We start from the raw sequence: 9,155 nt of genomic DNA, 5'->3' as shown, positions 1-9,155 counted from the left end.
TGTAAACTTACGAGTAGAAGGGTTATAGCATCTATACCCTTTTTGCTGCTGCAGAGAGTAACCAATAAAGATGCACTTCTCAGCTTTTGGATCCAACTTGGATCTCAACTCATCTGGCACATGAACATAGGAAATGCAACCAAAAATTTTCAAATGAGAAATATCCAGTTTCCTACCAGTATACCTCTCCTCTGGAGTCATGCCATGTATTGTTGCAGTGGAAATCCTGTTCATTATGTAGACTGCTGTAGCAATTGCCTCAGCCCAGTAAAAATTTGGCATGTCTTTTTCATTGAGCATGGCACGAGATACCTCTCCAATATGCCTGTTTTTCCTTTCTGCAATTCCATTTTGTTGTGGGGTATGACTGCATGAATATTGTTGCTTTATGCCATGCTCCTGCAGGAACCTTGCAAACTCATTTGAGAGGTACTCTCCCCCTCCATCTGACCTTAGGCATTTTATTTGCAGGCCTGTTTCTTTTTCAACCATAGCTTTAAGAGTTTTGAAATGCCCAAAAACTTCACTTTTCTTTTTCATAAAATACACCCAAACTTTTCTGCTATAGTCATCAATAAAAGTGACAAAATAATGACAACCTCCAAGAGATGCAACTTTAGTAGTCCACACATCAGAGTGGATTAATTCCAATGGCTTCTTACTCTCTTGAACATGTCTAAGAAATGGTTTCCTTGCCTATTTTCCAAATTGACAGGCTTCACATACCTTATGCATTTCTGCAACCTTGAATTTAGGCAATCCTGCAGCAATATTTTGGGAATGCATTGATTTAAGTCATTGTACATTAACATGACCAATGCGTTTATGCCAGATATCAATATCTGCAACTACACCGATCCCATGTGCAAATATTGCTGCACTCAATTCAGGCATATCTGCATCCAACGTAAACATTATGCCCTTCTTCTTTCCTTTTGCTAACAAGCGACCTTTATTTTTCATATCCTCAACAAAGCATCCATGAGGATTAAATCTGACCTGCAAGCCCTGCTCGACCATTTGACCAACAGAAACCAGATTCTTGGTGATATTCGGGACATGAAATACATCGGACATGTATTTCTTTTTCCCATCCTGCATAGACAAAGGAATTTTTCCAATCTGCACAATAGGATGTGCAGTATCATCACCAGTCTTCACAAATCCTAGTTTTTCCATTTTCCTTGCATCCTCCATCCATTCTGCATGACCTGTCATGTGGTTTGATGCACCTGAGTCAAGATACCATACATCGTTGCTTTCTTCTGCACTTGTCACAGAATTGTTCATGTGCTGCACCATAAACAAATGCTCATTTCTGTCATAACCCTGTCTACTAGAAGATGCATAATTCCCTAGTTGCAATTTTTCATTCATGATGTCATTCTGCTTTTTATAGCAGTCTTTAGCTATGTGACCCATTTTACCACAGTAGTAGCATTCAACATTACTGTTTGCATTTTGGCCTTTTTGCCATCCACCACGACCTCTTTGGCTCCCCCTCCCTCTAGAGTTACCACGTCCTCCTCCATAGGACTGTTTTTCTTGAGTTTGCTACATATTCTGATTTCTACCACGGCCTCCTCTACCTCTGCCTCTACCTCTTCCAGCATTTGAATAGAAGACAGTTTCTTTTGAAGTTCCTCCTAAAGAAGATACACCACCATTTCTCTACTCCTCAGAAATTAGAAGAGCAATCAACTCCTCAAAATCAGAAAATCTTTCACGAACGGAAATGGATGTCCGAAACTGTGTGTAATCCTTTCCTAGACCATTCAAGGTAATGGAAACTAAATCATCATCTTCCATTGGCGATCCAATGGAAGCAAGTGCATCTACGATCTTCTTCACCTTCATGTGGTCGTCATTGATGCTTATACTTTCTCTTTGCACATTGTGCAACTCTTGCTTGAGTTGTATTTTTCTGGCTTGCATATTTGTGCTATACATTTTTAACAAAGTATCCCATGCCTCCTTTGGCGTATTTGCATCCTGAATATGCACAATCATAGAGTCTGAAATACTGAGACAACCAGTACATAACTTTTCTAGCTCTCTCATGCCATGCTTTAAATGCCTGCATTTGCTGTTGATTGGGAACATCAGGAAGAACTGGTTCTTCTTCATTTCCTGCAACAAATTCCCAATATCCTTTTTCCATAAGGAAATTCGTCATTCTAAACTTCCATGCTTGGAAGTTATTCTTGTCAAGCTTTTCAGTGACAATCTGTGAAAGAGAATCAGACGCCATTACAGAACACTGCAAAAAATTCTGTCACTGCAAAAAACACAGCTTCAGCCTCACAAGGGCAAATCTGCAAAACTAACGAAAGTGGTACTTGACCACATGGTCACTTCCTAGTGACGAATTTGCATCAACAGGCAACAAGGATGATTCTGTAACTCCCAATGTCTCTGTGCACAGGCATACGATGCAATTTCTGCAGTAACTTTCCACCAACCTGTAGAACAGTGGTTGCACAGCATAAAACAGGGCTTTTTCCTGAGTGCGTGTAGAAAACTTCTGCCTCCAAAACAGGCCCCGAAATGGCCTCAAATCAAAAAAATAGGGATACCATGGGCTAAAGCCCTCTCCCGCAGAATATACTGCCCTCTTGCCACACCGCGAAGGGCGTCTCAATCTAAGACAATGCACTCTTGCACTTTCCGGCTATGCTACCTGCAAAGACTTGCTCCCAAAACTGAAAAATGAAAGCAACACTGGTCCTCTTACCAGAACACCGCGAACTTGGCTTGCTTTCTTGAGCTCCTTACCACGAAAAAGGCTCTGATACCATGTCAAGATTGTGGGAGAGAAGAAAGGAGTCTCACTTGTAGCTTTCTTGCTTGCACAATGGGGGAATACACACAAAGGTGGAGGCTGAAAACAGTTTTTTTCTTCTTAGTTGTGTAAGCCAAAAGAACTCTAGTACATAGAAATAGAAGAACCCTATATATGGGTCTCAAACCAAACTCAACTAACTAAGGTGGCATACTAACTGAGCCACGAACTAGAGTAGATAAGGATAGTTGTCATCTAGCTATTATTCATGGGCGGTGTACCAACCGCATCTGTAAAACTGACAAGCCGGTGACATAAATGCACAACAGTCACCCTGGCATATCACGAGTGGAGCTCGATGTCTCAATACAAATGTCTTGGGAGGATTCTGAAACTGAAAAAATTGAAGGCAGCACATCCTTTCCAATAAGACAAGGTATTTGCTAGGCAAACAGAGGGCATGAAAGTACAAGACATCTACTTGCTGGGAATCAATGCTCACATTGACATTCATGCACAACTTTGGAATAGGTTTTGAATCATTATGAGAATGCCTATGCATATACGCCAGGTACCAAGTAAAATGAGCAGTTAAGTGCACAAAAGGATCTGCACACTGAGAATATTACTGAGCAAAATGTAGATAATTTTGATAAGCCTGACTAGCACTTATCCATTCTCCTGGTATCAATGGCCAATTGATTTGAGGTCCAGTAAGGGAATCATTTGAACCCTAGCCTCTTCTTCGAAGAATCTTCTGATCAAAACCTGGATACCCACTAACCAACTAAGGAGGATTAGGAATAGAAGTGTTAGGAGATGGAAGAGGGACTAATGAAAGAGGATGAAGCAATGGATAGGCAAAATCATAAAATGAAGAATGGATTAAAGATGGATTTGCTGAAAATTGAGGAGATTCGGTTAAGAAAGGTGTTAAAAGATAAGCAAGAAAAGTTGATAGAATGTCAGGGGATGGGGAAGGACAAGGATCAGGAGGTAGAAAAACTCGATCTTCAATAAAAGAACAATGGGTAAATATAGGAATTTGAGAAGATCCTTGAGGTTGGAAAAGAAGGGGTAAAATGACCTTTGGGTTAGATTGAAAAAGGGAAATATAAGCATCATACCTATGAGCCATTTGTTGATAATGAGTTAGGCATGGTAAGGACGAACCTAAAGTTGATCTACGATGATAGGCTTCAAAGAAAGAAGTATCAAATGGGGGTTTGTTGGAGAGATAGGCTAAAAGATCCACCCTCAGTTGGTTAATGTTCTGGGCATGAGCTGAAGCTTTGACCTGACGGTTATTCAAAATGACAGCATCAACCATAGTGTGCCATGAAAACTCAAGACACTCAGCCACCTTTGAAGAATATCCCTAGAACATCTCATCAATCCTCAACTCCAAATGTCGGACATACAAAGAAGCTTGCAATACCACATCTCCAACATACCAAGCCAGATCTTCATCATCTGGAATCAGTAAATCACCCCTCAAATACATATAGGATAGAAGCATCATATCTGGAGTGATAGAGTCTTCAAAAACCATCCTCACTACTTCTATCAGCAAATCATATGACCAGGCCTCACTCCATCCATCCTCTGGAATAGGTAAATCCATCATGGAAAGTTTTATATAGAAGGCCAACTTCTGTTGTTGATAATGGACAAAAAAGGAATGATCTGGTGGAGCATATTCTTGATACTGCTCAAAAGAAGACCATAATAAATCCATGCAAGATTGCAATCTTTCCACCTTGGCCTGAAACAAGGGATATAATGTAACCTGTCTCTGAAGAGCTGCCAAGTCTGCAAGGGATAAAAGAGAAACTGGTTGCACAGGACTCTGTGTATTAGACTGAGACTGAGCCAACTGATCTTTGAGTTGCTGGATTTGAGCATTGCTCCGGTCTAAGGTAGCTGTGGTGGATTTAAACTTCTCAGCTTGGGCAGCTATCACCTCCTTCATCTCTTGACTCTCCTTCTGTAACTTATCCCTCTCCTCTGTTACAACAACCACTTGAGACCTAGCTTCTGCCAACTCAACTTTCAACTTAAAGATTTCAACTTTCTGAGTATCCATGAGCTTACTCGGTTGCTCCATTTGCGTACCAAGGTCAGAGAATTTCTCTTTAGCAGAGGCTAACTCAGTATAGGTCTTATTCAGTTCCTCCTTAGACTGCTGAACTTCATCATAAAATGAAGAATATAATTGCTAGATACAGGCAGTCATCGAAAGTTTAATAAAACTCTGGATATCCTTACACAAGAACGGAATAGCATCTCCTGTTACCAAGCGGTGAACAGAAGGAATAGTAAGTTCTAACATCCCGTCTCTATGGGCTCTAAAAAGATTTGGCATCTGAAGGAATGCAGGCGAGGTGCTACAAGACTGGGCAGGAACTGTCACTGGAACTGGAGGAGGAAGAATAGACACTGACTCAGCCACCCACTTGAGGCGTTTTCTCTGAATGACAAGGGGAGGAGGAGAACCATCATCCTCAATTATCACATCATCATCTTCATTGTAAGGCGGAGGAGGAACTTCTGGAGGATCAATTGGATGTAAAGGAACTTCCTTTGCAGGGGCAGCATGTAGCAAGAAGACATAGAGGAAAGACCCAAATGTAACATTAGTCACATTTTCTCGAGTAGCTCGGATAAAGTGGTGATCCATCTTGGAGAGGAGGTAGGTACTCCAATCAATAGTTATGCCTTTCAAAATCATTTGTGAAGTTGTAAACAACTCCTTGGAAAGATAATGAGATGGGGATTTTGCAGGCATGAACCTATCCTAAAGGAATTGGCATAGCTATTTCCATAGGGGATTGGAAATCATGGAGACACCGACTCCTGACGTGGTAATGACCTTCTTCGGATCAAGAACATCTTGAGTCTACTTCTGCAACAGCTTCAAAATATCGTCATTGGCGAACAACTGTCTGGCAGCAGGAACAGACTCCCCACGATATGGTAGACCAAGAGCCTTGCCTAGACTCTTCGGTGTCAGAAAAACATTAGTGCCACGGACTGGACCAGACCTCTTACTATAAGAGGTTAAAAACTCGTCACAAATGGTAGGATCCTCTGGAATCAGTGGGAAAGAAAGGCTCACGAACTTGGATAAGCTTGCTTTAGTGACAACGTCCGAATCTAGTAACAAAGAATAATCATGTAAAGCCAAAGGAACATATTGGATCGGGGGAGGAGTACGAGAGGGTGCCATTCAAATGGTTACACACACACACCACAAACACAGACAAACAAAGAATGCTTGCAAAGCAACAGACGAAAACCAAGCATAAGATATCAACCAAGGTGGTAAAACGTGACTCGACCAACTATCCCCAAGCAAACTACAACCTAGAAAAAATTCGACATGACCTCTACACATATGCGACCGAAAACTTCATGATATGCAACATGCAAACACCCAAATCCCCGTATCAGGCAATAAAGAAAAAAAACTACACACCATACCCTTAGCCGTAACACATTGACAAATCAAACTACCAAAAAAAACAAACATCAAGACTAGACCATAACTTGACCATCAGTGGCAACCAATAGATTGGTACGCGCCCATCCCACGAAGCGAGTTCATTAAAAAGGGGAAATAAGTGCAGTGAGGGGGAATTAATTTAATAAAGGGTTCATTTTATGAAGTATTAAGAAATGGGTGAATTTTTAATTAAGTGATAAACCTTAACAAGAAAACGGCGGTTCTTTCTTAAAATTTTAATTACAAATTATTAGGTTGAAGCGGTGCTTTAACCCGAATCCTGGACTTCGATACCCAGACTGAGTCTCTACATGCAAATTCATTTATTAAAAATTAAGATGACGTGGAGCGTTTTTTTGCCAGCGCTCACGTGCTCTTGTGACGACTGGTTCATTGTTATTAAAATATTAAGGTGCCTCTGAAGCGCACGTAGCGCGTGCTAAGTGAAACACAAGTTGATTTTAATTAGAAAAAGGTGTGTTTGGTGCGAGCGCGCGTGCCATGGTGGTGTTTAGGATTCATGTTAAAAATTAAGCGTGAATTTTGGGATAGCGGAAAAAATAAAAAATATAAAAAGAAAAATACCTAAAAGTGGGTGTATGTGTATGCAATGAATGCGCACGTCTGAATCCCCAAAATGTAGGTCAGCAATCTAAAAAGAAAAACCACGGACTGAAAATAATTGGACACACGACATAGCAAGATTAGTGTATATGAATTTATTTGGATGACTGATGGCTTATATGTTGTTGTTGTGTTTTTTTTTTTAAATTGTTGTGTATTGTTGATTGTGTATTTTGGTTTTTATGTGTTTTTGTTTGTTGTAATGTTTTTTTTTCGTGTTTTTGTTGATCTTTGTGGTAAAATTTTGACAATGAAACACATATAAAAATATTGAATATTTTCAGCATCAATCCACCACGTGTGACCAAGGTATCTGGATTTTTCCAAATTTTTCAGCTTGTGTTTGGAATTAAAAGGATTTTTCATGAATTTAGGCATTTAATGTAGCATTTTTGCCATAAAATAATAATGGAATAAATTGACACAGTATTTTCAACTTAGAAAATATTCCAAAAATAAGCAAAGAAGTTGATGAAATTTTTAAGGATTTTTTTGTAATTAAATTGGTACTTTTACCAATTTTAATGAATTTTTGCTCATTTTGTATGTATTTTTGAAAGAATTTTTACTTTTAAAAATTTCTCAAATTTTTTTCCCGAGATTTTCAGTTTGGAAAATATTTCAATTTACTGCAGAAATATTGAGAATTCCTTTAAGATTTTTTTGTACTTTTTTTGAATTTTAATTATTTTTTAATGAATTTGTGAATTTTTAAATGTATTTTTAAGTTTTTTCGGATTTGGAAATTAAAAATTCGGGAATATATACCCAAGAATGGATTGCGTGTCAACTGCATGTGAACAGCTGGCTAGTGCACATCACCGCACGAACAAGCAACCGCGCGTCCCCGCGTGTGAACGGCTGCTAAGCGCGCACGAACTCACATATACGACTCCGCACGCACACGCACTCTGCGTGTGACAGGGGGCTGAGAAGGGTTTCTGTGGGTTTCGACGGGTTGCTGCTTGTTTCTTCGTTTTTGCATTTTGGAGGTCGCAGATGGGGGGTACGGGGCGTAAGAGGGAGTGGGGGGAATGGGGGCCTATGGGGGCTCGTGAGGTGGGTGGGAACTGGGGTGTGAAGGGGGGCTTATGGAGGGGTGGGTAAGGGAGCGGGGAATGGGGGCTTGGAGGGGGGTTGGTGGGGTGGGTGGCAACTGGGAATTGGTGGGAAGTTGGGGGCGGGCGGGCCCAGGCGACGCAAGGCAGAGGAGGGAGGCGATCGCGAGGAGAGTGGCGGGGCGCACAGGCCAGGTGGCGGCGACTGGCAGCAGGCAATTGGGCCAACGGGCGAAGCGGCCAACGAGGCGGCGGCCACAGGAGCAGGCGGGCGAGCTTCCACAAGAGCGGGCCAGCGGCGTATTGAGGCGTGGGCACGGCGGAGGCCACGCAGAGGAGGAAGGCAACCGTGACGGCAGGGCGGCCAGGGAGGCTGGCGTCCGCAGGAGCGGTGGGGGCGGGGGGCCCAGGCAGGGGGAGAGGAGGGAGGGAGGAGAAGAGGAGGGAGAATGGAGAAGAGGAGGGAGGGAGAGGGAGGGAGAAGGGGACGCAGGGGGGAGAATGGGGAGGGAGGTGGTTGGGGGTTGGGGAGAGAGAAAAGGGGGGTGGTTGGGAGAGGGGAGGGTGCCCGTGGGGGGAGGGAGGGAAATAAGAGAAGTTTTTTTAAAAAATAATAATAATAAATAAAAGTTTTTTGTGGTTAAAATAAGAAATAAAGTAAATAAAAAAAAGGCGTGCCCCCATCCCTCACGCATCCGTGGGGCGGGGTAAAAAAAATTTCCGTGACGGGATCGGAATGGCACCGGGACGTCGCTATGGGGCATGCGGATGCGACCGGGGCGTGTGGCGACGCATAAAATCGAAAACGGGCGCGTTCACGCGTGGAACGAGGCACGCGAAACAAGTAAAAACAAGGAAAAATTAATATCTCACAATCCGGGCATCGAAACAAAATAGCGTAAAAACAAAAAGCATGCAGGACGTCAGGGGGAAGACAGAGGAAACGTGCAACGGGGGTTCCGAGGGAAGACAGGGCATTCACATGCAAAAAGCGCAAAAAACGGATCCAAAAACGCAAACGAGAATTAATATCGAAAGATCCGTGCATCGGAACGAGGTGCGGGAAAAAGGAAAAATATGCAGAAGAACGTGCCCAATAACCCTATCGCTACAAAACACTGTTCCGACCGAAATAGGACGCATTCACATGGGAAAAACGTAAAAAGGACACACGAAAAACAAGGTC

This window comes from Lygodium microphyllum, chromosome 21, assembly GCF_053477565.2.
Source record: "Lygodium microphyllum isolate KBCC chromosome 21, Lygodium_microphyllum_v1.1.10, whole genome shotgun sequence".
NCBI lineage: Eukaryota > Viridiplantae > Streptophyta > Polypodiopsida > Schizaeales > Lygodiaceae > Lygodium > Lygodium microphyllum.
The sequence above is the reverse complement of the archived record's forward strand: the minus strand, read 5'-3'. Positions refer to the sequence as shown.